We start from the raw sequence: 9768 nt of genomic DNA, 5'->3' as shown, positions 1-9768 counted from the left end.
TATGTGTAACCATAAAGCCCTAATAGCAAAGAATATAATACATTTTCAAATTTTACTATAGTGAGTACTTTTTTTTTTTGTGGTCTCAGTTTTATTTTACTTCATGTTTAGTTCAAGGATCTTTTTTTTTATTATTGTAAACAAATGGGATACATGATGTTTCTCTGTTTGTACATGGCATAAAGGCATACCATTTGTGTAATCATAAATTTACATAGGGTAATGCTGTTTGATTCATTCTGTTATTTTTTCCCTTCCCCCCCACCCCTCCCACCCCTCTTTTCCCTCTATACAGTCATTCCTTCCTCCATTCTTGCCCCCCTCCCTAACCCTAATTCTAACCCTAACACTAACCCCTCCCACCCCCCATTATGTGTCATCATCCACTTATTAGCAATATCATTCATCCTTTGGTTTTTTGAGGTTGGCTTATCTCACTTAGCATGATATTCTCCAGTTTCATCCATTTGCCTGCAAATGCCATAATTTTATCATTCTTTATGGCTAATATTCCATTGTGTATATATATATATATATATATATATATATATATATATATATATACCACAGTTTCTTTATCCATTCATCAATTGAAGGACATCTAGGTTCGTTCCACAATCTGGCTATTGTGAACTGAGCAGCTATGAACATTGATGTGGCTGTATCTATGTAATATGCTGATTTTAAGTCCTTTGGGTACAGGCCAAGGAGTGGGATAGCTGGGTCAAATGGTGGTTCCATTCCAAGCTTTCTGAGGGATCTCCCCACTGCTTTCCAGAGTGGCTGCACTAATTTGCAGCCCCACCAGCAATGTAAGAGTGTACCTTTCTCCCCACATCCTCGCCAACACCTGTTGTTGCTTGTATTCTTGATAATTGCCATTCTAATTGGGGTGAGATGGAATCTTAGGGTGGTTTTGATTTGCATTTCTCTTATTACTAGAGATGTTGAACATTTTTCCATATGTTTGTTGATTGCTTGTACATCTTCTTCTGTGAAATGTCTATTCATTTCCTTAGCCCATTTATCGATTGGATTATTTGCATTCTAGGTGTAGAGTTTTTTGAGTTCTTTATAGATTCTGGAGATTAGTGCTCTATCTGAAGTATGATTGGCAAAGATTTTCTCCCACTCTGTAGGCTCTTTCTTTGCATTGCTGATAGTTTCCTTTGCTGAGAGAAAGCTTTTTAGTTTGAATCTATCCCAGTTATTAATTCTTGCTTTTATTTCTTGTACTATGAGAGTCCTGTTGAGGAAGTCTGGTCCTAAGCCGACATGTTGAAGATTTGGACCTACTTTTTCTTCTATAAGATGCAGGGTCTCTGGTCTGATTCCGAGATCCTTAATCCACTTTGAGTTTAGTTTCGTGCACGGTGAGAGATATGGGTTTAGTTTCATTCTGTTGCATATGGATTTCCAGTTTTCCCAGCACCATTTGTTGAAGAGGCTATCTTTTCTCCATTGCATATTTTTGGCCGCTTTTTCTACTATGAGAAAATTGTATTTATTTGGGTTTGTGTCCGTGTCCTCTATTCTGTACCATTGATCAACCTTTCTATTTTGGTACCAATACCATGCTGTTTTTGTTACTATTGCTTTGTAGTAGAGTTGAAGATCTGGTATTACGATACCCCCTGCTTCACTCTTTTTGCCAAGGATTGATTTAGCTATTCTGAGTTTTTTATTCTTCCAGATGAATTTCATAATTTCTTGCTCTATTTCTGTAAGGTACATCATTGAGATTTTTAATTTGAATTGCATTAAATCTGTATAGAACTTTTGGTAGTATGGCCATTTTGACAATATTAATTCTTCCTATCCAAGAACATGGGAGATCTTTCCATCTTCTAAGGTTTTCTTTAATTTCTTTCTTTAGTGTTCTGTAGTTCTCATTGTAGAGGTCTTTCATCTCTTTTTTGAGATTGATTCCCAAATATTTTATTTTTTTCAATTCTATTGTGAATGGGGTAGTTTTCCTAATTTATCTTTCTGAAGATTCATCGCTTATGTATAAAAGTGTCTTAGATTTATGTGCATTGATCTTATATCCCGCTACTTTACTGAATTCACTTATGAGATCTAAAAAATTTCTGGTGGAATTTCCTGGTTCCTCTAAGTATACAATCATATCATCAGCAAATAGGGATAGTTTGAGTTCTTCTTTTCCTATTTGTATCCCTTTAATTTCTTTGGTCTGTCTAATTGCTCTGGCTAGAGTTTCAAGGACGATATTGAAAAGAAGTGGTGAAAGAAGGCATCCCTGCCTTGTTCCACGTTTTAGGGGGAACGCTTTCAGTTTTTCACTGTTTAGAATGTTATTAGCCATGAGCTTAGCATAGATGGCCTTTACAATGTTAAGGAATGTTCCCACTATCCCTATTTTTTCTAGTATTTTGAGCATGAAGGGGTGCTGTATTTTATCAAATGCTTTCTCTGCATCTATTGAAATAATCATGTGATTCTTGACTTTAAGTCTATTGATATGGTGAATTACATTTATTGATTTCCTGATGTTGAACCAACCTTGCATCCCTGGGATGAAACCCACTTGATCATGGTGCACTATCTTTTTAATATGTTTTTGTATGCGATTTGTTAAAATTTTGTTGAGAATTTTTGCGTCAATGTTCATTAAGGATATTGGTCTGAAATTTTCTTTCCTTGATGTGTCTCTGTCTGGTTTAGGTATCAGAGTAATATTGGCTTCATAGAATGAGTTTGGGAGGGTTCCCTCCTCTTCTATTGCATGGAATACTTTGAGGAGTATTGGAATGAGCTCTTCTTTAATGGTTTTGTAGAACTCGGCTGAGAACCCATCTGGTCCTGGACTTTTCTTTGTTTGTAGGCTTTTGATGACTTCTTCTATTTCATTACTTGAAATTGGTCTATTTAAATCGTGTATGTCCTCCTCGTTCAGTTTAGGCAATTCATATGTCTCTAGAAACCTGTTGATGTCTTCGAAATTTTCTATTTGATTGGAGTATAGATTTTCAAAATAGCTTCTAGTTATGTTTTGTATTTCAGTCGTGTCTGTTGTGATATTTCCTTGTTCATTCCGAATTTGGTGATTTGGGTTTTCTCTCTTCTTCTCTTTGTTAGTGTGGCTAAAGGTTTATCAATTTTGTTTATTTTTTTAAAGAACCAACTATTTATTTTGTCAATTTTTTGTATTGTTTCTTTTGTTTCAATTTCATTGATTTCAGCTCTCAGTTTAACTATTTCCTGTCTTCTACTACTTTTGATCTTGGTCTGTTCTTCTTTTTCTAGGGCTTTGAGCTGTAGTGTTAGGTCGTTTATTTGTTGAGTTTTACTTCTTTTATTAAATGCGCTCCATGAAATAAATTTTCCTCTAAGTACTGCTTTCATAGTGTCCCAGAGATTTTGATATGATGTTTCTTTGTTCTCATTGACTTCTAAGAATTTTTTAATTTCCTTCCTAATATCTTCTGTTATCCATTCATCATATAATAGCATATTGCTTAATCTACAGGTGTTGGAGTAGTTTCTGTTTTTTACTCTTTCATTTATGTCTAACTTCAATCCATTATGATCTGATAGAATACAAGGTAGTGTCTCTATCTTCTTGTATTTGCTAACATTAGCTTTGTGGCATAATATATGGTCGATTTTAGAGAAGGATGCATGTGCTGCTGAGAAGAAAGTGTATTTGCTCTTGGTTGGATGGTATATTCTTTAAATGTCTGTTAAGTCTAAATTATTGATTGTGTTATTGAGATCTATGGTTTCTTTGTTCAATTTTTGTTTGGAAGATCTGTCCAGTGGTGAGAGAGGGGTGTTAAAATCACCTAGTATTATTGTGTTATGGTCTATTTGGTTTCTAAAATTGAGAAGGATTTGTTTAACATACATGGATGAGCCACTGTTTGGGGCATAGATGTTTATGATTGTTATATCTTGCTGATTTATGCTTCCCTTAAGCAGTATGAAATGTCCTTCTTTATCCCTTCTGACTAACTTTGGCTTGAAGTCCACATTATCTGAAATGAGGATGGATACTCCAGCTTTTTTGCTGAGTCCATGTGCATGGTATGTTTTTCCCCATCCTTTCACCTTTAGTCTATGGGTATCTCTTTCTATGAGGTGAGTCTCTTGCAGGCAACATATTGTTGGATCTTTCTTTTTAATCCAATCTGCCAGTGTATGTCTTTTGATTGATGAATTCAGGCCATTAACATTCAGGGTTATTATTGAGATATGACTTGTATTCCCGGTCATTTGGTTCATATTTAAAATTTTATTTATTTATTATTTATTTTTTGACACATCTTGGTTCCTCCTTTATTTGACAGTTCCTTTAGGATAATTCCTCCCTTTGCTGATTTGCTTCTTTGTTTTTTATCTCTTCCTCATAAAATATTTTGCTGAGTATGTTCTGTAATGCTGGCTTTCTTTTTGTAAATTCTTTTAGCTTTTGTTTATCATGGAATGATTTTATTTCATCGTCAAATTTGAAGGTAAGTATTGCTGGCTATAAGATTCTCGGTTGGCATCCATTTTCTTTCAGAGCTTGAAAAATGTTGTTCCAGGCCCTTCTAGCTTTTAGGGTCTGGATTGAAAAATCTGCTGATATCTGTATTGGTTTCTCCCTGAATGTAATTTGGTTCTTTTCTCTCACAGCCTTTAAAATTCTGTCTTTATTTTGTATGTTAGGCATTTTCATTATAATGTGCCTTGGTGTGGGTCTGTTGTAATTTTGTGTATTTGGAGTCCTATAAGCCTCTTGGACTTGATTTTCCATTTCATTCTTCAGATTTTGGAAATTTTCTGATATTATTTCATTGAATAGATTGTTCATTCCTTTGTTTTGTTTCTCTAAGCCTTCCTCAATCCCAATAATTCTCAAATTTGGCCTTTTCATGATATCCCATAGTTCTTGCAGATTCTGTTCATGATTTCTTACCATCTTCTCTGTTTGTTCAACTTTGTTTTCGAGGTTAAATATTTTGTCTTCAGTATCTGAAGTTCTGCCTTCCAGGTGTTCTATCCTATTGGTTATGCTTTCTATGGAGTTCTTAATTTGGTTTATTGTTTCCTTCATTTCAAGGATTTCTGTTTGGTTTTTTTTTCAATATCTCTAACTCTTTATTGAAATGATCTTTTGCTTCCTGAATTTGCTCTATCCTTGGGAAATAGATGGCGGAATAGAGAGCGGCTGCATTTCACGTTGCTCCAGGACGCAAGATTCAAAAGAGGAGATAGTGAGAGACTTGGGACCAACTCAATGCCGCCGGGTGAGTCTCTCCCATTGGGGAGGCGTCCCAGATGGGGTGGTAGCCCCGGAACGCAGGGAACTTTGTGAAGTAGAGTTGCTTGGCGAGACACACCCCCCCCCACTGGAGCGGTAAACATGGACAAGTGGCATCATTGTAGAGGAGGCGGCTCAGCACAGTGCTTGGACTCGGAGCAACCACTGGGGCTCCGGGCTGCTGCCTGAGGAGGAGCTGCGTGAGGAGCTGTTTGCACTCAGAACGACCGCTTCTGAACACCGGGCGGCTGTCCAGAGGAGGAGGTGTGTGGTGGGTCTCTGGGTCTCAGAGATATTGTATGGGGCTCCAGGTGGTGGCTCAGAGGAGGGGCCGCATAGCCAGGCGATTAGGTGCAGAGCAGGGTCCCAGGAGTTAGGTGGCTTCTTGCTGGAAGAGCTGCACAGAGACATGCCTAGGGGTGGAGCGAAGTTTCCAGGACTGCCTGCAGATTCTGGAGAGGCAGCCTAAGAAGACTCACCTGTGAAGGGTGAGGCTCCCAGACCCAGGAGGTAGGTCCAGGCCCCTGGGATCGTTGCAGAGGAAGACAGCCCAGCCCAGGTGGGAGTTGTAGATTGAGGGGAACCTCTAGGAGGGGAACTGACCAGCGAGACACCCCCACCGGGTGAGTCTTCCCTGCCAGGTGAGGTTTTCCCACAGGGATGGTAAAACCAGAGACACAGGCACAAACAGGCCTTGCCTCAGCCTGCAGCCTAGTTCCCCGTTGGATGACCATTGATCAACAAGTGGAGGCACCTCTGCCCACTAGCAGGGAATATACCCCACCTGAGAGTCACCACCCCTAGGGAGGCAGCTTCTTTGTGGAGCTCTGCATTATCAACTTCCTCCAAGACTTCAGGCTACTGAAGGATAAGAGGGGATATACTAGCAATCTTCAGGGACATTATATATTACAAGTTGATAGAGGAAATCTGCAACATCTTAATGACCCACTGATTCCTGAACAATATGAGAAAACAAGGGAAGAAAATGCCCCAAACAAATCTAGATGTTACATCAATAAAATCCAATGACAGCATGGCAGAAGAAATGACAGAAAGGGAGTTCAGAATGTACATAATTAAAATGATTAGGGAAGCAAATGATGAGATGAAAGAGCAAATGCAGGCATTGAATGATTGCACCAATTGACAGTTACCAGAGCTTTTTAACAGTTAACAGTACTTTTTAAAATTAGATCTTCTGCCAACCTTCTCTTCAACTCAGAGACTGTGTACACTTTGCTGTTTTGGGTACCCTTTTAATAGGATATACATATAGTTCGGTATATATTATTACTATATCTACCTTATAAGGCAGATTCACTAAGAATTTATTCCTATTGTTATATCACAGGCAAAGACAATATATGAGGAGTCTCCAAGTTTTAAATACTACAGCACATACACAGTGTTCCAAATATGCATTTCCAATGAGATATTGTAATGTAATCATAAAATAAACTATTGATGTAACCATAAAAAAGAAAAAGAAATCAGTTATGTGTGCTTTGGAGGGTAACATTTTTGTTCACAGCAGATTATGTTAAGTAAATATAGTTTGTATGTATAGTTTCATTTTTTTCTTTCTTTTCCCTTCTCCAGTATGGCTCTAGACTTCTTAAATTTTAATTTAGAGTATTTTTAAAGACCCATGTGTGTGTATGATATTTTAACATCTGCATAAAAGCATCGCTCATGATTTATTCAATCTCACTGAGACTGATATGGGCACTAAATTATTACCTATCTCACTGCCATAGAAAGGGCTATTAAGAATCTCTTTGTGAACATGAGTGACTGTGTATATTTTAAGTATTTATTATAAATACTATTATTTGTAAGTATTGAAAATTATTGCCTAAGAGATCATGCCCACTTAAATCCCTACCAAGAATATTTAGGGTTAACTCTTTGACAGACCTTTGACATTACTATTTATTAAAAATACATTTAAAAAAAAATCGCTGTTTTAGTTTGACCACTGAAGGTGTATCTATTTGAACTTTTAATTTCAATGTACTTGTGAATAAAAATCAAACTTTCTTATGATTCATCCTAATAAGGGAAAGGGTGTCCTCTAAAACTTGTTACTTCACAGATTCTGTATTTGTTCTGCTTTTTTATTTTCAAAGTTGACCTGTGGAATCCATTTAAATTTGAGGCAAATATGCTTTCTTCTGGCAAGAGATTTTTTAATATACATAATCCACTTCAGAGTTAACTTTGCTTTTGACTGCACTATTATTTGGAGAACATATGTGACAAGGTTCATAGAAAAGTTTATCCCATATTGGTATAGTCAAAATAAATAAATTGCCATTTTATTTCTACCTTTTCTTCCTTGAAGTCAGGATATTGAATATCTGATAATATCAATTATAATTTCATTGAAAGTTTCAGCTATGACTTGGAGCATTTCCTACTAATATTTGCAAAAATTCTTATTGCTTAGTCATGAACATGAAATCTGGAAAATATTCTGATTGGTGTACTTTCTCTTTTTCCTGTATTATAATGTGTCTCCTGGGGCCTTAAGAAAATCTGTACAAAGATTCTGAAATATAAAGAGTAAAAAGAATAATTTAAGTTTGGATAACAATATTATAAAAATTACATAGTTTAATGATAGATGCTAGATTTGGACATGAGAAACACTAGAGTGTTTTAAGAGGTAAAGTAAAGAGAGATTGATTTAGTTAAAGTAAAAGATTAAACTAAGTCTTGCTGGACCAGAGCAACTGTCTTATTCATTCATAAAATTTTCTTATTGTTTTAATTATTTTCCATTTTCTTCCCTTCTCTTCTCTCTCTTCAGAAAGGCAATTTAAAATGTTTAGAATGCCATTTATTAAATGTTCAGAATATTTATTAAATAAGTATATTAAATTCCATTAACAGATTTAAGAATGTACTGAGGTACCTGCATTACCTCTCTCTGTTTCTTTCTCTATCCCTCTCATTGTGTGTGTGTGTGTGTGTGTGTGTGTGTGTGTGTGTGTGTGTTTGAATGTTTAGACTCCAAGAGAGGCTATCTCAAATGTTTAAACAATAATTTTTCTAATGTTCAACATGCTTATTCTATAGCTACATTTTATGGGACTTCCAGGTTCAAATAATGTAAAAGTATATTGAGGTAAATCTAGCTTAAGTGTTTTTTTTTTAGATTTGCAATGCATGCCCCTGCCATTGATAGCTTCATGCTGAAGACTAATGAACCGTATTCACTTTGCAAAGTTGCCTACTCATACCAAATCCACTAAAGCAACATTTAATTTCCTTGATGAAGCATTTGCTTTTTTATTACATTTTCTATGTCTTATTTAATTATTATCATATCCAATATGGGAAATGAGTGAAATAGTTGTTAGGAATTCCATATTATCCAGTAAAAAGAATAAAAAAGTGACTGGAACCTATTGGGAGTTATCATTTATAGCATCCATTTTAAAGTTGCAATTTTATGACTGAGAATATGTATTCAACTTCAAAATTTAGTATTCATTTCACATTTTTTTTCATTTCTCCTTTGCAGATTGTTTCCAACCTGTGATGTCCCCACATCAACTGAAACCATGTGGGAAAACAGTAATGTGACTGAGTTCATATTGCTAGGATTGACACAGGATCCTCTGAGTCAGAAAATGGTGTTTTTAATCTTAATTTTCTATGTGGGAACTGTAGTGGGGAATACACTTGTTATTGTGACCATAGAATCCAGCAGGACACTTGGAAGTCCCATGTACTACTTCTTATTTTATCTGTCCTTTGCTGATTCCTGTTATTCAACATCCACAGCCCCTAAGCTAATTGTGGATGCTCTCTCTGCATAGAAACTCATATCCTACAGTGAGTGCATGACACAGATCTTTGCACTGCACTTATTTGGATGCATGGAGATCTTTGTCTTCATCCTCATGGCTGTTGATCACTATGTAGCCATTTGTAAGCCTTTGCATTACCCAAGGATCATGAGGAGGCAGGTCTGCCTCATCTTGATTGTCCTTGCCTGGATAGGGTCTTTAATGCATTCCATTGCTCAGGTTATCCTGGCCTTGAGATTGCCCTTCTGTGGACCCAATTTGAATGACCATTACTGCTGTGATCTGCAGCCCTTGTTAATATTGCCTGCACAGACACTTATTTGCTGAATCTTCTGTTGGTGACTAACAGCGGGGCAATTTGTTTAGTCAGTTTAACAATTTTAACAATCACATACATTGTCATCCTGCATTTGCTGAGAAATCACAGTGCAGAAGGGAGGAAAAAAGCCCTATCCAATTGCACGTCTCACATCATTGTAGTGATCTTGTTCTTTGGCCCCTGTATATTCATATATACACACACACCAAAACACATTCCCCATGGACAAGATGGTGACAGTATCTTATACTATTGGAACACCCTTCCTCGACCCACTGATCTACACACTGAGGAACATAGAGGTGAAAAATGCCATGAGAAATCTATGGCATTCTAAAATTACATCGGAAAGCAAGGGATAA

The 9768-nt window shown here is 36.5% G+C and overlaps 1 pseudogene; it reads left to right on the top strand.

Annotated features, from left to right (window-relative positions):
- The first annotated feature begins 8838 nt into the window (after positions 1 to 8838).
- LOC124958026 (olfactory receptor 4C11-like) lies at positions 8839 to 9768 on the top strand (annotated as a pseudogene).

Source organism: Sciurus carolinensis, chromosome 11, assembly GCF_902686445.1.
Source record: "Sciurus carolinensis chromosome 11, mSciCar1.2, whole genome shotgun sequence".
Lineage (NCBI taxonomy): Eukaryota > Metazoa > Chordata > Mammalia > Rodentia > Sciuridae > Sciurus > Sciurus carolinensis.
The sequence above is the reverse complement of the archived record's forward strand: the minus strand, read 5'-3'. Positions and strand labels throughout refer to the sequence as shown.